Below are 22,698 nucleotides of genomic sequence, written 5' to 3'. Positions count from 1 at the left end.
CACTTTTCATCATTTGCATTTTCCCAATAGGTATTAAAAGGCAAGTGCTATCATGTGGGTGGTCTAGGAAATTTTCAGTTAAAACAAAGATTTTGTTCTCAAAAGAGGTGGAGGCATCTATTAGTTGGATTGGGCCACTTTTATTTATTTTTTGAATAACTGTCTGAAGTGTGTTTCGGTGCTTTAAACATATTTTAACTATAATTTTTTTTTTCTCCTGATTTGGCTTAATCAGTACCAGGGTAAATGATCTCATTCTGTGGTGTAGTTGTAACACGAAGTGATTGATTACCTGGAAAAAATCTCTAATGAATGGTGGCTCTAGGCAATGATTATCAATGGCTACACAGACAGTAGGTTAAAGTTCATGCAGAGACTTTTTAGTGGGTGAATCACGTTGACATGATCTAAACTCATTCATTATCACAAAAAAGTGCATCAGACATTTTTTTCCTCCCCATGTTAGGCAGTAGGTCATCACAGCATTGTTTATAGCGTCTTGATGCTAAAAATATTGAACTTAAATGTAATAAAACCTCTGTATCTACCTACCCATTTATAAAAAATACAAAGGAAATTTGGGTAACACCACAGGAGACATTCAATCCCTGGACATAAATAGCATGGAGAAGAATGGGAGAGCAAACTGTTTTGGATTAAAAGAGACTTACAAGACTAATCAAGCAAATGCTATTTGTAAACTTGGTTTGGATCCTGATTTCAATAAGTTAACTATAAAAATACATTTTTGAGACAATCAGAGAAATACAAGGGAGGTTATATGGAGATAATAAGAAATTCTTGTTAGTTTTGTTGAATAAGATAATGGCTTTGTGTTGAAGTTAAAAAGAAAAGAAAAAACCCAAACATTCATAAATCCATGCTGGAGTACTTATGGGTGAAATGATAGGCAATCTGGGTTTTGAAAACCAATATGAAAAAAGGTAGAAAGTAGAGATGAAATAAAAATGGCAGAATCGTTGATAATTACTGAAGATGAGAGTAAGTATTTGGAGTTCATAGTCTAGTCTTTCTAATTTATATATGTGAAAATTTCCATAATGAATGGTTAATGAAACTGAAACACATTCTAGTATTTGTTTGAAGGCCTCAGAGAAATGAAGCAGAGGACATAAATAATGGAATAAACTATGCCTCTAACTGATGCATCCATTTTTCTTTTTTTATTAAGGAGTTTTTTGTGGGTGTTTGCGGGATTAAGAGGTGGGAATGCAATAGACACAGGTTCAAGCTGTCTTATTTGAAGGGAACAGGAATCCAGAGAAGAAGGTGGTAATTGCTGGTCAGTGGAGGAAATGTAGAAAGGACAGTGCTAGTTTAACTGGAGACTGCTGGATGCTGTGATGTGAATGTTTGTTTTCCCCTCAAATTCACATGTTGAATTCTAATGCACAATGTGATGGTAATACAAGTTGGGGCCTTTGAGAAGTGATTAGATGATGAGGGTGGAGATTCATGAATGGGATTAGGCTTAAATAATGGGATAGAGCTTCCTAGGCCCTCCTGCCATGTGAAGATGCAACAAGAAGTCTGTGACCTAGAAGAAAGCCCTCATCTGACCATACTGGCATCCTGATCTCAGACTGCTAGCCTCCAGAACTGTGTTTATTCTTTATAAGCTACCCAGTCTGTTTTTTGCTATTGTTGTTATTGTTTTTGGTTGCATTGGGTCTTTTGAGGGGCATGCAGGCTCCTCATTGCCTTACAAGGGCTTTCCTCTTGTTGCGGAGCATAGACTATAAGTGCTTGGACTCAGTAGTTGCGGCAGGTGGTTTTCTCTAGTTGCAGCATGCAGGCTTATTCACCATGTGGCCTGTTCCACTGCCAGGATTGGTTCTGCATCTCCTGCATTGGAAGGTGGATTCTTAACCACTGAACCATCAGGGAAGTCCCTAGTCTGTGGTATTTTGTTACAGCAGCTAGAAGATACAAATATACTGGGCCATGTTTAATTCAAATATGTTTTACTTTCCTGCTAAACTTGAGACCAGGGACTGTCTCAGCTATTGGCCTATCCTTTGTGCCTGCTAGAATATCTGGGAAAAGATTGGGCCCTTAATAAATATTGACTTGATGGATGATTAAACTTCAGTTGATTGGCACCCCCTTTTGTATGAGTGACCTAGATAAGGCTTTAACAAATAACCAATGCAATGAGTAAGTTGTTCTAAAACAAATTCTTAGTGTTGGAGAGAAAATGGTCACTATTAGGTGTCAGGAATATTATGCCAAATAAATACAAAGCATCTTCATTATAGCTAGGCACTGGGCTATTTTGGAGATGGAGTCACTGTACCTCTTTGCAGCCTCATGAATTCTCATTATCATTTTCCTGGTTATAATGAGCAAGAATATTGCAAAAAATACTACTTTCTTAGGGACAGTATTACCCATGTGGAGACACAAGATTACCTGAAATGAGGAGACAAAAGGGGCTTCAATAAAATTACTTCCTATCAAGTGTAATAAACATGTACAATAAGTTATTATTAAGGACCTTTGAGGCAGGCCACATTAATGAGATATGGAGACACCTAAATTAGATTTCAAGTAAAAAAAAAAAAAAAGAGAGAGAGAGAGAGAGCGATAGCAAGAATAAAGATGAATGTAAAAGAGAAGAGGAAACTGGGAAATGAAGAAAACAAAAAGCAGGTCTGATGAAAATTGCCCTGCCATTCTGTGGCAAAGTGAAAGCAAATCTAATGACTTTCTCTGCTTTCAGTTTTAAAAATAAGAGACACTTCTCAGATATGAAATGTGGTCCATTATCTGTCAATGGTGTTCTGAGTTGTCTTCAGGCAGCAAATATATGCCATAAAATAAACTTTAAACTCCCCACCCCCTCCTTTTTTTTAGGGGTGGCACAAATCTAGTCTGTTTGGAAAATTGGTTCTTCATGACAGTTTTCTGCTCTTGCAAGAAAAATTCATTGACGAGTGTGATGTGTGTGTATGCCTGTATGTATGCTGTGCTTCATGGATTTTATGATGAACCCTTTTTTCACATTTCAAGATCTTTGAAACCAAGGTGTGTGTCAAAGTTTAATTGGCAGCATCTTTTCTGTCTTGATGGCTCACAAAATAACATTGCATATTATAATTGACCACATCTTATGTTGTGAATTTGATTTATTTAGTGGCAGGGTAGGGTGAAGAAAAAGGAAAAGGACAGAAGTAGGAGAAAATGTGATGTTACTTTGTAGTAATGGCATAATTTAGAAAAAATTCTTTTTCACATCCATTCCTAATATTTGTATGACTGGGGATAAAAATGGCATTTGCTTATATTCTTTGGATGAATCCATGAAAATTGTTAAACTCTTCCTTCTGAACTTGTTTCTCCCAGCCTTTTCTGCCTCTCATACATGCATAATTTTAGCTTGGTTCGAGGTCCACATTTACATCTTTCTAAAATGTGCCCATGACTTAGATCAACTGTTAGTTTGAGAAGAATCAACCATGAAAAAAATCTAAAGACAGCATCAGGTCTGTACTCTAAGGTAGGACAAAAATGTCCTTAATATCTTAGAGAGTTCTAGTAAGGCCAGATATATTGATGTGTGCACAAGCTGTGCTTCTGCTTCTGTTTCTCATTTCTGGCTTTCTGGGCACAAGCTCACACTGGATGCTAAGCAACTGAAGGCTTCAGCCCTGCAACTATGAAATAAAGGGGTATTGATTATTTCCTATAGGAGGGAGTTGCTTTCAACGCTTCAAAGCAGTTCCTTTGATTCCTTTCTGCAGTTGTAGGTCCTGAGGATTCCCACTTAGAGGTGAGGGCATTAACTCTCATGGGCTCAGTGGGTGTGCCATTCGTCACACAGAGCGGGAGAAAGTGCCGCTGAAAAACCAATGCCTCCGCAGCTCAGGAGCCTTGAATATCTTCTCATGCTGGATCAGGCATCTCTTAATCTAGTTTTGATTTTGTGATACAACTGAGCTCAGATCAGTGGGTCTTAGACTATGGTTCTGGTTGGATCAGCAAGGTGGCACTGCTCGAGGCTATGGGGCAGAGAGTAAAGACATGTATCTGAATATTGGCTGCTGACAATCAAGCAGTGAGTTTGGAATATAGGTGACAGAAAGCAGTAGCATGTAGTCTCTGGTGCTATCTTTCACCCAAACAACAGGTAGAAATTCAGTGAAAAATACTCATCAAGTCAATTGAGCCAAATTAGGATAGGCAAGGTTTAAGAGTTCTGGGCATATACTCATTGAACACAGAAGAAGTGGTGTGATGTTTGCCTGCCTCCTATGCAAATGTTCTTTTATGCATCTGTATAGTTACCAGTTTCATCAGACCCAATCTTTCCTTGCCAGAAACCAAACAAAATGTCATCTCTCTTTTGGAGAGATTTCGTCATTGACAAATACATAATTTCACTTACCCAGTGGGAGAAATGTTGACACTGACAAGAAGATAGTACCTTTTACCTTCAAAACTGTTTTATAGGAAACAATTTAAGCTAAAAGAGCTTTTTCTTCCATTTTCTCAGTTTTATCAGCAATGATTACTCCCTTTGCCGCTCTGCCATGTCAACCTACATCCAAAGTACTTGAGATTGATCTGATCTGTGTCTGGTTTAAAATGAAAATTATGTATTCCTGGGCCAGATTTTAGAGTTGGGGCATCTATGGGGATTTGGGGCAAGGTTTAGGGTCCTGGTAAGCTGTGAGGGGGTGGAGGTGTGTGAAACCTTGTAGCTGTGAGGGGGGGGGGGTTGTGAAATCTCAGTGCCTGGAGAGCTGCCTCTCAGCATCATCACCACATTGGACAAGGTCACTGCAGGGAAAAGAGTCATCCCAGGTCCCAAACAAGGATGTCTATGAGATAAGCAAGAGCAGTAAGTTTGGCTGGAAAGAGCCAAAGAGAGGAATAAGAGAATGGGCCACCCGTATATGTTCCCAGCTAGAGGCAGATGCCTTTGTGGTTTGGAGTGCACCTTAGGAATCACACTGCTGCTGCTGCTAAGTCGCTTCAGTCGAGTCCGACTCTGTGCGATCCCAGAGACTGCCTACCTTCAAATCCCGCTTCTCCCCTTACTTGACTCTGTGACCTTTGTGAGCTAAGAGCTCTCTCTGAGCCTTAGTTCTCTCATCTGTGAAATGAAGATTATAATGATTCTGATGTCACTGGAGGCTTTAATGATCATGCATATAAATCAGTTAGCTTAGTTCCTGTCACATAGTAAGTGCTCAATAAATGTTACATGAACTTTTTTATTCCTTCATCAATCATATTGGTCTTTCTCATCAGACTATGAACTCTTCTGGGATGAGAATTCTTATTTGTTACTTTACTCTCTTGTGTCTTTCTTCCCCTCTCAGCAATCTTAGCAGAGCCCTTAAGATAGTATCTCTCCATGCTTCCTTCACCTCCTCTTTTCCTATTTCCCCTAAAACATCACTGGCCGCTCTTCCTCAGTTTTCTTTGCTTCCTCTTCCTCCTGCACTTATCTCTCATTTCCAGCTTCTTCCCTGGGCTTCTCCATATTTATTCATTCTCTCAACTCCCAACATTGATATCTCCTGAACTGGCCTCTTTTCTGAGTCCCAGACTCACAGAGGAGGATTGTTACTAGATATTTCCCACTGGATATTTCCTGGATAAGTCCAATTTCAGAAACCAAGAGCTCAAAATCAAAACTTGTTCATCTTCGCTTGCCAAAGCATCTCCCTGATGACTCCATTATTCCTGTAATTTCTCCAGCAGAAACTGGATAGTGCCGTCCATCTTCACTAGCCCTATTTGATCTGTGAGCAAGTCCTTTTGCTTCAGCCTCCAGACAATCTCAGGGCCAGCCACTTCCATCCACCTCTGTTGCCACCACTCTAATCTAGGCCATCTTGGTCTCTTCTAGAATGCTACAGCAGCCTCCTAACTGTTCTCCCTGTCTCTGCTGTTGGCCTGCAAGAGTCCATTTTACATGTGCAGCCAGAGAATCTTTTAAAGACAAATCTTTTAAAGACATTATTCCTTTAAGTGTAATCCATCATGGCTTCCTTTGCACATAGCACAAGACCTAGAGTCCCTGAAGAGTACACAGAACTCTGCAGAATGGGGCCCCGCCTGTTTCTCAAGCAGCCTGTCCACCCTGCTTTCTGCACTCACCACTATCCAGTCACGTGAGCCTGTTTCATGCTCTGTATCTTTTTATGAATTATTTCTGATACTTGGAATCCCTTTCCACCACCTTCCATGTGTGTGCTCTCATTCAACAGAGATTGTCCTGAGTATCAGTGTGGGCCATGTGGGCCGACCTTCCCCTAGTTCTCTCTGTTCCAGTCTCCTTATTATTTCCTTCATGCGTTGCATGCATGCTAAGTTGCTTCAGCCATGTCTCTTTGCAACCCTGTGGACTGTAGCCCGCCAGGCTGCCCTGTCCATGGGATTCTCTAGGCAAGAATACTTGAGTGAGTTGCCATGCCCTCCTACAGGGATCTTCCTGACTCAGGGATCAAACCTGTGTCTCATGTCTCCTGCATGGCAGGAGAGTTCTTTATCTTTAGTGCCACTTGGGAAGCCCTCATTTCCTTCATAGAACATTTCAATTTGCAATTTGTAATTCTTTTATTTAATTGTTTTGTGTCCTTTTTCCCCACCAGGGCACAGGGATCACTTCTGGGTCTTTTACCATGGTTTCCCCAAACCATAGTGCCTGGCACATTAGTTAGACTCTGTAAATACCTGGTGAATGAATGAAGCCAACAAAGTGCTGGATAGCCGTGTACTGAGTGAATGAGCAAAGCTACTGAGATCTAAAATCTTGTGACTCTTTTTAGGGATGGTGGCGTTGTTCCATGGGGCAGGGGAAAGACTGGGGACATTGGTGCAGAAAAACAGAGCTCGGCTTGGAGCTCTGCCTCTTATTAGCTATGTGAAATAGGAAGTGTTTCTTAACCATTCAGCTTTCATTTTCTCATCTGTAAAATGGGGATTAGACATCCTTACCTCAAAGGCTGTTATGTATGTGAATCCCCTGGCATAGAGCTAGCATGGGATTAGCACTCAACATCTGGCCACTCACTTCTTTCCTTCTACCAACAAAACTGGAGCTGCAGGCATCTGTGAGCTGATGAGAAAGGCCATTTTGGAGAAGAGAGAACTTCCAGGTGCCAGCTGCCTTCCCCACTTACCCCCAGGTCATATTACATTAGGAATCTCAGACCAGCCATTGCAGGAAGCACACTCTAGCAGCAGAAGTTGCCAATTATTGTGGGACATACAAGATAAGTCATTGCCTTTGCTTGTCCTTCCTTGGGTTTGCTGACTTTGAATTGAAGATTCTCAGATACTTCTGTTCAGAATATGACCATATTTCAGAGTGAAATCCAGTGTCATTTTTTTTTCTTTTTCTAATTTTCTCAACTTTGTTTCTCAATGCCCTCCTAATTCCTACCTCCATTACTAAAAACTCTGCTTGGACATATACTAGAGTCCTCTAAGAGCTCCTGACACTATTTCATTAGGTGGCACTGTCTCATTTGTCTAAAAATCTGCTCTCTGCTCTTCATTCATCAGCAGAAGGGTTGAGCTTTTTCTGGGGTCCTAACAGCTCCTGCTCACTTGACTTCTGGACTTCTTCCTTTCCCTTTTCCATAACCTCCTTGTCCCTGTTCCTACCATCCTTCTGTTTTTCTCTCCATCCCTCCTTATATTTACTGTCTCTTACCTGAGTGTTCCCTTCATCTTTTTCTTACTCCGTGGTCCTCCTTGAGTAGCATAACTGGTAGAGAAGATACTTGGGTGCCCCTTGTCACCACCCTGGGTCTGCTTGAGATTTCAGCCATGGCTTATGGAAGACAGCTTTGGGTCCATTTTGCTTCTGTGCCTCAGAGCCTTCTCCATTGCAAAGGCAACCTGGAAGGAAGGGGGAGTTATCACCCCAGAGGCAACTCTCAACCACAAGGGAGGAACCTTGGGTCTTGGTGACTCACTGGATTTAGCATTTGAGTGATGAGGATGGGGTTAGGCTAACTGCCAGGTTGTTGAGTTGGGGGAGACTGGGAGAGTCCCAGGGATGGAGCCAGTGGTCAAGATAGAGGGTGGAGGCAACATATCAAGTGAGGGCAAGTAACCCCAGGGCAGAAATCACTTTATTTAACTTTGTGCTCCCAATATTTAGCATAGCACCAGTGTCTAAGTGCTCACAAAATGTTTACCGAAATAGGAAACCCATTTCTTCCTGTGTCAGTGTCTTTAGGGAAAGGTTTGATTGGTATGGCTTTCTTTAGAAAGCCAGGAGCTGCTACCCAGACTCTATAATATTATCCTGAGATATTAACAGATTTTTCTCTTTTAATATTTGTTCCATTATAGCACAAAACATCAGTATGAGAGTCATAAAACTGCTATTTCCTTGTCATTTATCAAGCCACTTTGGAAGTCATTTGCTTTTGGGAGGATTAATCTTCTAGAAGATCAGTATTGCATAGTATTTTGGTACGCATCCTAAGTGATTCAGCAAACGTAAATTGTTTAGCATTTATATATCACTTATATTCTCCAGGAGTGCAACATTAGTTAATTCTCATGATACTTAGGGATAAGAGTCAAATCCAAGTCATGATTTGTATATGTTTCAAGTTTATAAGTGTTCTCTGTCTGCCTTTTTTGTCAGTAGCTATTTCACTTTTGAGCACCAGGACTTGTATTTAATTTTGTTTATCGCATTCTTCTTGGACTGGTAAAAATGTGACAGCTTTTGTTTGATGCTCAAAAGCTGTTTGAATAGCTGATCTCAAAGGTCCTATCCTGCTGGGAATTAGAGGTTGTTCTTGGAGTTGGAGGCTGATTTCATTGTCAGGGGATAAAGCAGGAAGTTGCTTCATGAATGGCCGAGTTGTCCTGGGTTCTAGCTGCTCCCATCCCTGGGGAAACATCAACTAGGCTTCACAGAGACACAGCCCCTTGAGTGGAGAAAGTGTGAGCATTAACCCAGGAGTGAATGCTAGTATGCTGCCCTGGGACATGCTTGACTGAGACATGAAGGAGAATGCCCTGGAAGTCATGTTCCCCTCAAGGCAACTACAGGGAGCCTTGGCTGCCTTACTGAGGGTCAGCATGCTGAAAGGCTGGGAGACAGCTGACTGCTGCCTGGAAATTCAGCGCACCACCTAGAACAAGGCACAGTAGCAGAGGCCACAGACATTAGATCAACCCAGGTATAGAACAGGGAGGCCTGTCTTCCTCTTGCTGGTCCAGGTTGTGGCTATAGCTGGCGTGAACCATTCCAACACAGACCAGAATAGATATGAACCCCAGCAGAAGGAGGTGGGGGCTGACTAGATGGACACCACACCGTTTTAATACCATGAAGAATCCCCTTGTATCCAGATGCTTCCCAGAAGTTTGAGGGGTGAACTTTGAGTCTAAGTCAATCTTTACCCCCCAAAGTAAGCCTTGAATTAGAAGAGACCAAATTATCTTATGCTGAAGGATTAAACATTTTCTATAATCAGCAGAAATGATCAGCAGAACATCAAGAGCTAAGCTGAGATGGGTTACAAGTCAATTTTTAAATATCAGTTTTGCTAATTTTATAGACTCTCATGATGATCAAACATTCCATCAATTATTTGTTATTATCCCAGTAGATGAGGAAATTGAAGCTCAGGGTAGTAATAACTCACTTGAAGGCACCCAACTAATATAGCGTGTGCTGTTTTTTAAGCCAGGTCTGACCCCAGGTCGATCTGATTTCAGGTCTGTCTATTCCAGGTCTCCCTGACCTCAGACCTCCAGTCTGATATTTGCTCTCATCCTTTACCCTAATGGATTATTAGTGCTTCCTAAATTTTCACACCAAAGTGTTCGTTAGGTACAGAGGATGGCTGCATAGCCATCGGGTGATGGAGAGTGGGTGTATGAGGGTGAGGACTGGTTAGAGGTTTCATCAGAAACCAAAGGCAATATGGAATTTCTTTGAATCTCCTTTTTTTTTCAAAAATTATATTTGCTATGAAAAACTCATCCATTTTGTATTCTGCCACATATCTACTTTTGAAATGTTTTAAATTATGTAACATTTAGAAAAATGAGTTTTCTCAGATAAGCCATCTTTATCCTCTGGCTCCAAGTATAATTCGGCCAACCTTGGTGAACCCTCCAGGGTACATGCATCCTAATTTGCGAACCAGTCGGTTGTCTCAGGCAGATACAAGGTGGCAAGACAAAGGATTCATGTGACAAAAGACAGCTAAAGCAAAATTGAAAACATTTGGACCACAGTATGAGTAAACAAAGAAATAAAGTGTATGCGAGAAAGAGAGAGCGAAGGAGAGAAAGACAGAGTCTGAGATAAAGACTGAGAGCTAGAGAGAATAGGCAGAAGAGGTGGATTGAGACAGAGGGAGGGTATTGATTGTTGGTTGATTGGCCCAGAAGGTTAGCTCAGGGTGTCAATGGAAGTTATTGGTTTTTGTGCCCATGGGCCTGTGTGACTGATTAACTTTGTAGGTTAGAGCTGGAGGTGCCTGGGACTGAAGTTGTTAGTTGGGTCATCACCCTGTCCTGGTCATGTCTGGGAGGGGCGTGGGTCTCTGGATGGGCTGGGTGAGAGGACCTGTCCTCAAGAGATGTGGAGCTAGAGACTGAATTCTGTCTGCACATGTGTTCTGGTCTTTAGAATTGCTGTCTCACTGCTCCTCTCTGTTTCTGGGGATATGTGTTTATTCATCAGGTAATCTTCTGATTCTTCTGATTCTTGTTTTCCAGAAGGGAGTACCCTAATTATCAGACATGAATATTCCATTGTTGGAAAGATTTTCTTTCTTTATTGTAAGTTGATAAATTGGCATCCTGGTTTAACAACGCATCTCCTGTAAATTTTCTTAGCAAACATCTGCTCCCAGAGGGAGAACACATTTGGGTGAACAAGAAGTCAGGTTTTGCATCTTTAAAGCTGAGGTGCAGCCCCTCGAATCCATGATAGAACCTGTGGGCATGAAGAAGGAATCTCTCTGAGGCCAGGTCTGAGCAGCCAGCCAACTGATTTTACCCATCCCTTTCAATAACATCTTCCTCTAGGGGGAATAACCTTGTGCATAGTTGTGGACACACTTATGAAAATGTTCATTCTGTAGTAAGCAGAGGACTGCAGATAGAAAAATGACATGGCATTTTTACTTAGAAAATTGGCAAAGTAATGATACTACATGTAGCATTGGGGCGGGTATATAGAAAACTGCCTTTTCATACTGCTGATGAGAGTGTAAAGTAGTTTAGTTTTTCCCCACACCCCCTTTTTCTTATGTGGTAAAAGATTTAAAATCTTCTCTGCCCTTTGATTCACCAATTCTACATCCAGGAATTAATCCTGAGGAAATAATAACTGTTTGGCTTATAACAGTGAAAAACCATACATCCCCATGACACATGCCCTTCAGTAGAGAGTGGCTGAGTCGGTTATGGTTCATATTTATGATGGAATACAACAGGCCACTAAAATGATCCTGTAGCAATCAACTCACAGACAGCGACAGATATCCTTGATTCAGTTGAGTCAAAAAATATTGGATAATGTATTCAATATATGAAGTCCAATTCTATTTTAAATATCTGAGAATATATACGTGTGTGGATGTACCTATACATGTGTTTGTATATATGTGCATATGCCCATTTACAATGGCGTCTCTGAGAAATGGGACGGTGACTGCTTCCAGTAGAAACCCATCTGGTCCTCATCCTTGTTGAGACATCAGAAGATCCTTTGGTATTAGTTCATTTAGTCTACCTAACCTTGCCTGCCTGGACAAAGAAATGGCAATCCACTCCAGTATTCTTGCCTGGGAAATCCCATGGACAGAAGAGCCAGGTGGGCTACAGTTCATGGTTTTGTGAAGAACTGGACATGACTAAGTGACTAAACAACAACAAACCTGCCTGTCATTCCTGTGTTAGTGGTCTCTTGTTCGTGATTTTCCTAGACCTGGCCAGGATGGCTTCTGGCTTCTACTCTAAATTTGTGTCTGTATTCCTCTTTATTCCACTTTTGCCCCATATTCCCCCTGCCATCCTCCCAAGGTGCTCATACCACTGGGGTTTGATTCTTCACTGGTCCAGGAACATCTCCTTTAGTTTCCTGGCTGTGGTTGTTCTTTGCCAGGCTGGTGCCTTTTGGGACTTGACTTCATTGCCCTTCTCATGGTCCTTTCAGCGGTGTGTATGCCCATTTAGCCAGCTTGCTGCTATAGTTTCTTAGCCACCTGCAGTGAGGCCATGCCATCTGTCTGGCATTTGCTCATCCCTAATGTTTTTTTCCATCTCTCTTACCATTCCCACTGCCCCCATGCCTTTGATTGTCCACATGGCAGGACCTGTCACTCATTCCTGGAGAACGTCCAGGATGTGGGATTGAGTGGCAGTGAGCTCGCCTTCCATGTGGGAGAACTGGCTGAGCTGCAAGCAGCTTTGCAGATGACCCTGTCCTGCTGTTTTCTATTAAGCGTGACTTGTGTCTGGGATGGATGACATTGTCCTTCCATGGAGAATTGGGCTTAACCTGTGCATGGAAAATGGCTTCACTGATGGGTGGAACAATTGGACTGAAGGGGAAAAAAGTTCCAGAAGCAGGAATGGTTTAGTGCTGTGCTTTGAAGGCATTACCCAAACTCTTTCTTTCTTTTTCATTTAGGATCTCTACTATTTGCTCAAGAAGCCCTAAGATGTCATTGGAAGGAAGGTACCAGAACCACAGTCATCTTTATGAAGATGAAGCTAAGTGTGAGTAACAGTTCTTTGACTTATGATCATCTGAGGCAAGTTGCTTACCCTTTTTGAGTTTGTTTCCTCACTTTATAAAAAGAAGCTTAGTAATAATAGTAGTAGTTATTAATACTTACTATGTATTTACTATAAGCTAGTTACTCTGCTTAACACTTTAATCCTCCTAACAAAAATACAGTAGATTCCATCAATTTTTCTTTTTATGGGTTGGGAAAGGGAAATTTTAAAGAGCTTGCATATCCAAGAGCAGACAGCTTGTGAGGCATGGGGCCCAATATTTGAACCCAATCAGCCAACTACCAGCCCACACTCCAAGTCAATATATTTGCCTCTTCTATGGACCATAGTAGGTGAAGGGCCTCATTAATGCCAGCACACACCAGGTGCTCAAAAATTGCCCCTCTAAGAGCTATCCTGGGTTGACAAGTGGTCAGAGACTCTCCTCTGTATGGGTATTCTCTGACTTTACAGCTAAAACCCAGAAAGGGGCTGACTGCCTCTGTCCATCTCTTATCAGTGGCTGTAGGCTGCATCTTTCATTCCGCAAGTGACAGTGAGCAATGAACTTCCAATTTATGATCTCCCGCTTTCATCATGGAGCCTCCTGTCCCCTGCTCCATCAATCATTGTCACTTTGAATTTTTGCAGTGTTTTACAAAATCAACCTGTGCTGATCTTTCCGTTGGCTTAAACCTCATGCGATGAAGATCTATGCTTTATCTTGTTTCCCTGCAATGGGTGCTGTACCACATAGAATCAACAGACCTCGACAAACACATCCAGGACAATGGCTATGACATTGACTACTGCCACAGTTCATGTTACCCCGCTACACAGGCATCCACTGTGTGGAGCATTAAGTGCTGAGTTCAGAGGTCTCAAACTCAAATTCCTGCCGGGCCAGCAGCTTAAATGAGGAAGCAGGCCAGGTAGATGGTGACCAACCTAGAGCCCATGGTCTCAGTTAAGAGGCTGCTCTGAGCTCTGGCCAGGTGTTGCCAAGCTGGATGGTAAGCTCACTTTTGTCAGATCTTTGCCTTTCTCAAGAGAGATTATAAATATGAATTTCTATGTGCAATTTCTCAATGTAAAATGTTGGCCCAAAATATTCACATTAAAAAAAACAACACCTCATCTGTGAGCTATATACCATTTGTTTTTACATTCTCTGACCTAGAGCCCTTTTAGGTCACTGAATGAACACTATGCCATCATAAGAGTATAAACTGTGATCCTGGGAAAGTGGATCTAATCCAAAGGTTTCAGTATCCGAGTTCTCTAAAGAACCATTGTCGAGTCATTGCCATTTACAGAGGCAGCCTAGGATCTAAAAGGGCTCACTAGAGGCCCACACTAATTGCTGTGGCCTCCAGGCTCATTCCAGGCTCCTGTCCTGGGTTCCTCATTCTTGTTTTTGTGGCTTTAACATTCCTGTGCTTGCTTCTGGCCAGATTGCCTACCAGCCAAGCCCAGTTGCATGCATCAGCTCACTGCAGCTCTGCAGAGCTGAGGCTTTAGAAACCCAGGTGGGCTTCATGAGCCCCCAGGGCCTCAGCTTCTGATATCTGTGCTCCTCCTGCCCAACCAAACAGCCTGACCATCTTCCCACTGGGAGTGTTTGAGGTAGAAACATGAATAGAGGCTAACTGTGTCAAATAGAGACTGTGTTCACACACCACACCCCCCAAGGTTGCACAAGGACCATGAGCCAAGATCTCACCCGGTGCTTCTGGGGCCCCACAGGGTGTTCCCAGTCAGTCCTCACTGGATTCAGCCAGACCTCCTGACTACAGTGAGCTCCGTAGAGCTCCGAATAGCTGGTTTGATGGGATGTGGGTGTGGATGATTTCCGATCTGTCTGGGCTCCTCACCTGGGACTGGGTTAAACATTGACATGAGAGCCTAAGGCAGTGGATTTGGCTGAGAGGGAAGGCAGAGTTATGTTCTGATGGGAGAGAGGTCTTTTCTGAGGCCTATGGGATCTGGGCGTTTGGCTTCCAGTGCAGTGATGGGTTGTAACAGGTGCTTTAGAATCAAAGGTATGAATAATCGAGGGTATTCAAGGCTCATTTTTGAGTCCATGTCAGGGCCTGGGCCAGGCCAACTTTAAGGTTCTCTGGTCTGTTAGAGTTGATTGCATCATTTTGCAACCTGAGTATTGAAGTTTTCTGTTTGATGAAGACTCAAAGCTTCTCCATATCTTCCTTATTTCACATTCTCTCTGGACCATTTGCAAGTATTGACCAGCACTGAAGCTAGCAAAGCCAAAACATGTTAGTGGATACCTGCAAAGCTCACACTTTCAGGAAAAAACAAAACCACTGATATATAGGATTTTTTAAATCTGAGGATTTTTCCGACCAATGAAGTCCTTCCTTCTTACTGGTAAAGCTGTCAGAGTCATTTGAAGCTGCTGGCCTGTGGCCAGTTGGCACAAGGAGCACAGCTGTGCTTCTCTCCCTCACCATGTTGGGCAGATATGGTGTCCTGTGATCACATAAGGTTGGTCCGCCTGGGCCGATTTCCCCTTGATCGTGTCTTGGTGCCCAGATTTCATTCACAGAGCTGGAAAGGACAGCATCTGGCGTTGCAGAGCCTTCAGGCTCCAGGTTTGCATTGACCACAGCTGACAGTTTTTACTTTGACTAGTGAAACAATCTTCTTGGTGTCTTGGTATTTCTCTGTGAGGTATCATCACGAATTTGTGCAGAATGGAAGGTTCATGACGTTGATTTGTTGAAATGAGGTAAGAGAGTTGCTGGGTCCTCAAACAAATAGGCATTTTAGTGCCAAGTTCAGGGGTCAGCGATGATCAATTGCTCATTCTGGGCTCAGGAGGGAAAGGGTATCTAATGATAATGAGTGGGACCTGAGCTTTCACTCTTTTTCCCCAGACGCAGTCAATAGTAGCTAGGTCTGGACCATCACCCTCTTTGACTTGGCCCTCTATCATTCATTCTCCAAATATTTATTGAGTGCCTGCTTTGTGTCAAGGACTATGCTAGGTGCTGGAGAATAGAGTCATGGTTAAGAAACATCATTACTATCCTTATGGATCTTTCATTCTAGTTGTGGAGGGCAGTAGATATGTAAGTAAATGATGTCACAGAATTCCATCTGCTTATAGAACATTCAGTAGGCTAATGGGATAAAGAATGGCTGGGGAAGGGCTGCTTTGTGAGAGCTGATCAGTGAAGAGCACTCCAAGCGAGGGCAGTGGGAGGGCAGTAATGTTTAAGCTGAGACCTGACCCATGAGAAAGAGGCAGCCATATGGAGATCATAGGAAAGAGCACTAGGAGCAGAAGGACCAGCACCAGCAAAGGCTCTGAAAAGTCACCATACTTGCTGTGTGTGGGGGCAGAAAGGGGACCCACACAACTGGGGAGCAAAGGAGAGGGTGGAGGAGACAAAGTCAGAAGAAACTCAGTTCAAGTGGGGCCTTATGAGCAAAGCTAGCAATATAGATTTCACTGTGATTGCCTCTTTCCTCCACCAGGAAGGGAGATGCTGGATTTAGAAAAATAATGTTAAATGTAGACTCATGCATGGGATGGGACAACTATCCTTGTTAGTTGCATGTCCCAGGTTTATACCAGAGTGGCCAAATCTGTGTCCAGACCTGGGTCTGTGGACTCCAAATTGTGTGCCTTTCTGCCCCATCCGCCATGCCTCCCTTTCTCCCTGACACTGAAGAGAGGGGTTGTGTGTTATAGATGATGTGGTTATGGAAGTCACTCCAAATGCCCACTGAGATTGCATCAGGCTCTGAGCATCATAGTCCCCATCACATGAAGAAGGCTTGCTGCTGCTGCTGCTGTTAGGTCGCTTCAGTTGTGTCCGACTCTGCGTGACCCCAGAGACGGCAGCCCACCAGGCTCCCCTGTCCCTGGGATTCTCCAGGCAAGAACACTGGAGTGGGTTTCCATTTCCTTTCCATTTCCTTTCCAATGCATGAGAGTGAAAAGTGAAAGTGAAGTTGCTCAGTCATGTCCGACTCCCAGCAACCCCATGGACTGCAGCCTACCAGGCTCCTCCATCCATGGGATTTTCCAGGCAAGAGTACTGGAGTGGGGTGCCATTGCCTTCTCCAAAGAGGGCTTAGGTGAGCACAAAGCCTTCAAATGGGTGTTACTTGTGAGGAAAGTTTTCATAGTCTTGCGGGTAGCAGGGCTAGGAGAGGATTTCATCACAGTGTCAAAATAATTGAAGTGAGGAATAATTTTATAAGGAATAGTAATTGTTACCTGTTTTCACTGAGGACAGAACAAGGCATACATTTCTTTTAAGTAGAAGTTCTTAACTGTTGTCTTTAGACTTTGAAGGGATCCATGAAAGTGGTTGTAGTGTCTACTAGTTATTTTCCGTACTTCAAACATCTATAATGTCTAATGGAACCACTTTAGCAGAGTCTACTGTGTAGCAGAATCTATCTACCAAAGTCAAGCAATCCCTCTGCCAGAGTACTGGGTACCAAATGCAGAGTTCTCATATATATTCTTCAAAAGAGAGGTACCAGAAGATTCAGAGCAGTACTATTCAAAATAGCCAATACCTGATTTCAATCCTAAAGGAAACCAATCTTGAGTATTTCCTGGAAGGACTGATGCTGAAGCTCCAATATTTTGGCCACCTGATGCCAAAGAACTGATTCACTGGAAAAGACTCTGATGCTCAGAAAGATTGAGGGCAGAAGGAGAAGGGAAAGACAGAGGATGATATGATTGGATGGCATCATAGACTCAATAGAAATCAGTTTGAGCAAACTCTGGGAGATAGTGAAGGACAAGGAAGCCTGGCATGCTGCAGTTCACGGGTCACAAAGAGTCAGACATAACTTAGATACTGAACAACAGCAGCACACTAGTTGTTGCTGTTGTGCACAGACTACGCACTAGGCACTGAGGATGAACGACCTTTAATTATGTGTCTTCACTTTCACTTTTCACTTTCATGCACTGGAGAAGGAAATGGCTACCCACTCCAGTGTTCTTGCCTGGAGAATCCCAGGGACGGGGGAGCCTGGTGGGCTGCCATCTCTGGAGTCACACAGAGTTGGACACGACTGAATCGACTTAGCAGCAGCAGCAGCGGCAACATGGGTCTCATCAAACGTTGACTGAAAGTGGCCACAGGGGAAGAATACATCATGTAAGAACCATTTACCCTGGAAGTCAGGATAGGGATTACGGTTGAGTAGGGGAAGCATGGTGACTGGAAGGGAGGTCAAGGCTGCTGATGCTGTTCTGTTTCTTGATCTGGGTGCTGGTTATGTGACTAGGTTCAGTTTGTAAAGATAAATTGAGCAATACACTTTTGATATGTGTGCTTTTAATTTTAATCAAATTAAAAAATTTAAAAATGCTTAATGCAGGTTTCATGATAGCCATTGGTGGTTTTTATTACATGCCCCATTAAAAATAACTTTTCAACAGATAAGATAGGAGAGGAAATTAATTGTTGTTGGAAAAATTGTTTGGGGAGCAATACTTTTTAAAAATGTTGGCCCAGCGCAGGGCAAAACTGATGGATGGATTTTCTCTAGGGACCTTTTGTGAAAGCTTGGGGACCAGTGGGCTGAACTTTCAAAGTAAACTGTCTCATTGATGGTGTGTTCATTACCGAGGGAATTGGTGGCAGGCTTGTGGTATTTTCATGAACATTTTAAGATAACATTGTCATTCTAAGATGACTTAGATTCAGACCTTGCAAGACATAGGGAGATGGGTTAATGATCTTTCTCAGGTGCATTTTTTAGACTGGAGTTTACTATTCAGTGAGAGAGAGGTGTGGGTTCCAAGTTCCTCTGGGCTCCTTCCCTTCCCTCCATCTGGAGAACTGCAGGTGTCCATCCCTATTGTCCAATTCTCAGCTGCCACCTCCCGGTCAGTCATTAACAAGGAGGACCTTACATAAGGGGAGAAATCATATGTGATTGAAAGTGAATTTGTCATGTGGATCAATGAGACAAAGGGCTTATGTTCTGGTAGGACCCTGGCTCATTGCTCCTCTTGGCAACTGGGCAACCTTCCACCATCTGGCAGCTACCCCTTGCCACCATCTGCCAGCCAACCAGCCAATCTAGGCTTCCTGCTTGTTGTGTGACTCAGTGGGGAGGTTCAGACAGTCTGTGTAATGGATCCAATCCATCCTGGTTTTGCAAAGACAGTGCCAGAGAGGGGTTGCTGCAGGTGGTGGTTGGGACGTGAGAAACCACCACCGCTCTCCTCTTGCTCCGTTGAGCTAGTTCCACAGCTTCACTCTGAGTGCCTGGAGGAGCTGAGGCACAGCCATCTTATTTAGAAGGACTAACACACCCAGATGCCGGGAAGGAGGTAGAAAGGGTCCACAGCCAGAGGCAGCTGTCTTCTGCAAGAGTCATGTGACAGTGAGAAGAGTTGAAGAGTCTCCTGCCTAGGCGTTGGACCCCAAGACTCGGGCAGTGATGCAAAGTGGTGAGACCCTGATATCCAGAAGCCAACCTTGTCTTTTATCTGAGTGTCCACTCCTCCCCTCCCTGACTCAGGAGGTAAATCCAGATTACTTCCCAGCCAAATGTAGGAGTCCACATCTTCTTGCTAATGATTGGTTTAGGGAAGAGAATTTATCCCAAATTTAGTCAAAGAGAAGAGAGGGCAAATATATTGGAGGATATCTCTTCCCTCATTCAAAAGAGTGGCTTCCTTGTCTTGTCTTGATGTAACCCCTGAAATGGCTGCAGCCATGTTGTGACCATGAGGATAGCAGGTCTGGAGATAAACTGACACATTTTGGCTGCTTAGGAGAGAGATGAAAAGAACCTGGATCCATCTTGGTACCACAGAATCCTCAAAATAAACAGTCCTGAGCTGTCTACCTCTGGACTGCCCGTGAAGGGAATTGTTTAAGCCTACTCAGTTTGAGTTTGGGGTTACTTGCAGCCCAAACCTCCCCAATTAATCTGAAGCTTCAGTCCAGCTTTTCCTCAAATGCATGTGCATATTGTCAGTTTCCAACTAGATAATTTCACTTGGATATATCCTGTGAGCCATTATTTTTCAGGTCCAAAATATCTAAAACTTACGTATGCATCTTTTCCTCAAATTTGTATTAAAATTAGTAATTTTTGACTTCTCTTACTTTCAATCTGTTAAATACCACATACATGTATACACATAATCACATAATCTTGTTTTAATAATCATATGCAATAAAATGTTCTATTATTTAGGGAATGCTTACTGTGTGGCAGGGTCTGTATTAGGAAGTTTATGTGGATTTATAGAAATTATTACAAATCCTTACAACAGCACTGCAGGATAGACCATTATATCCCCATTGTATGTATTAGAAAAGCAAAGCTTATAGATGTTAGGTAACTTTCCCTAAGTCACACAGCCTATCTCAGGTGAACGGAGATTTGAACACAGTAAAAGCTTCCCCTTATGAACACTTCTCTTCTCTCATCACCTATTCCTTTGGGCCTGTCTTGTATCTCTATTTCATTCCTCTCCCACTGTCACTCTTCAGGTTTAGGCCCAGTGTCTCTTGTCTGGACTTGCAGTGGAAAAAGATTAGAGGCTTCTTTGCCTCAAATCTTACCTGCACATTCCTGCTATACTGATTTCCCTCCGACTGTAGTCATTCCACTTTTCCACTTGAAAATCGCCAGTGATTTATCATCATCTGTTGCAGCTGTCACAGTGGATGGCAGGTAATATAAATGTGTAAAGTCTGTTGAATGTATGATACTAGGCTTTAAATGGCTTGCATTGGGACCAAATACCTTTGCAAAAACTGGGCAGTTCAAGTAAAAAGCCATCTTTTGGCTACCAGTTTGTAACCAATGGCCTTGAAGACAAAATCCACACGTTTTAATCTTGGCATTTGAGTCATCTAAAACTGAATCCACAACTAACTTCTCCTTGTCATTTCCTGGTTATCATCTTTCTGAAGCCTCTCATTCAGACACACGTGTCTGCATTTTCCCTAAATGGTCTTGACCCCTGTGCTGTTTCCCATCACATTGTCCCAGGACTTTTGGTCATCTGTTCTTATCTATTACTTGATGGCCATGACCCAGCTCTAGTCTCTCTTCCTTGACAAGGCACTTTGGAGATCACATAGGGAAGACTCTCTGGGTTGAGGACTCAGGTCAGGCTCTGAGATCATCCTCACTGGGTATGTGTCACTCTTTGGTTTGAACTCTGCTGGTGACGAAGAGCTCATCACTTGCTAAGATGGTGCAGGCCACCACTGGCAGCATTGCCTGCTCTACGTCCTGCTGGAGGTTGAGCCAAGTCTTATCATCCCAACATCTACCTTTTGAGGTCAAACGGGACAAGTCTGCTTTTTCACTTTGAATATTGAATGAATAGCAGCCGTGCCCTAAAGAAGCATTTGGCTTTTAGTAATGGAGAAGGCAATGGCACCTCAGTCCAGTACTCTTACCTGGAGAGTCCTGTGGATGGAGGAACCTGGTAGGCTGCAGTCCATGGGGTCGCTGAGAGTCGGGCACGACTGAGTGACTTCACTTTCACTTTTCACTTTCATGCATTGGAGAAGGAAATGGCAACCCACTCCAGTATTCTTGCCTGGAGAATCCCAGGGACGGGGAAGCCTGGTGGGCTGCCGTCTATGGGGTCGCACAGAGTCAGACACGACTGAAGCGACTTAGCAGCAGCAGCAGCAGCAATGGTGGTCAAACCCAACAAGGACAAAGTAGGGAGAAATTCAAAGGGATATAGTTCACAGGGTAGGAGCCATTTCATTGAAAAGCCTACAGAATAATTGTGTATGTATGTGAGAGACAGAGAGAAAGAGAGAGAATGTATATGTGAAAGGGGAGGTCCTTATGTAGAGTGGAGTTGGGTAGTTGTGAGTATATGTGGGGGGTGGGTTCAGGGGCTTGGGAAAGGAGTAGAGGTTTTCCTTTTTTTCCTTGAAGTGTACTTCAAGTGATGTGTTAATTTCTGCTGTACAGCAAAGTGATTCAGTTACATACACACACACACATTCTTTTTCATATTCTTTTCCATTATGGTTTATTACAGAATAGTGAATATAGTCCCCTGTGCTATACAATAGGATCTTGTTGTTTATCCATCCTGTATATAATAGCTTGCATCTGCTAATCCCAAGTTTCCAGTCCACACCCCTGCCATACCTCTTCCCCTTGAATCCCAAGTCTGCTCTCTGTCCATGAGTCTGTATCTTTCTCATAGTTAAGTTCATCTGTGTCATGTAATAGACACTACATATAAGTGATATCATATGGTATTTGTCTATTTACTTGTCTTTCTTTTTTACTAAGTGACTAACTTCAGTTAATATGAGCATCTCTATGTCCATCCGTGTTGTTGCAAATGGTATTATTTCATTCTTTTTTATGGCTGAATTGTAGGATGGAGGTTTTTCTGAAACATCTGCCTGAGGGAAACGGAAAAGTCTGTTTTGCTGATTGCATGTTTAATCTAAATGTGTAGATTAGGCAGTGGCCACAGTGAATTTTGGCATATTTATCCTTCCCTCTACCCTCATTATCTGCAGCACTTTCTTGGGAATCAACCTCATTTTTCCATGTTTATTGTGAGCTCTTGTGTCATTGTTGACTCCATTATTGAATTTCCTATGGATCTCTCTTGTTTGCCCAAGTAGAGGATAAACCTCTCAGAAAAAGGGACAGTGGTCCTGAGTCTGGTGCGCCTCATAACTCCTAGCAGAGTGGGGGATGCAGAGCGCAGGAAGTTGGCAAGTGTTTGTTGTCAGACTCTCAGGGAATAGAAAGAACCATAAATGCAACGGGACAGTTTCTCGATGGGCTCTTCAGATTAAATCACACACTCCAGGTGTCATTGTATCTTGAGGTTAAGGGTCTTTAAAGGCTGTCTGTCTGAAAAGTCTTTCATTTAACTGAGAAATGTCTCCCTGTGGCTTTTACCAATTAGTCTACACAGGACAAGGATTTCTG

General features: G+C 42.9%; 1 long non-coding RNA gene across 1 annotated transcript in view; it reads left to right on the top strand.

Moving 5' to 3' along the window:
- Positions 1-22,698, top strand: part of LOC139176415 (uncharacterized) — a 70,614-nt gene that overhangs the window by 12,290 nt on the left and 35,626 nt on the right. The window contains exon 3 of the long non-coding RNA XR_011560885.1: positions 12,659-12,747. This is a non-coding gene — a long non-coding RNA (uncharacterized lncRNA). The remainder of the gene's footprint in view (positions 1-12,658; positions 12,748-22,698) is intronic.

This window comes from Bos indicus, chromosome 2 (assembly GCF_029378745.1).
Source record: "Bos indicus isolate NIAB-ARS_2022 breed Sahiwal x Tharparkar chromosome 2, NIAB-ARS_B.indTharparkar_mat_pri_1.0, whole genome shotgun sequence".
NCBI lineage: Eukaryota > Metazoa > Chordata > Mammalia > Artiodactyla > Bovidae > Bos > Bos indicus.
Note: the sequence above shows the minus strand (reverse complement) of the source record. Positions and strands in the feature narration are given on the sequence as shown.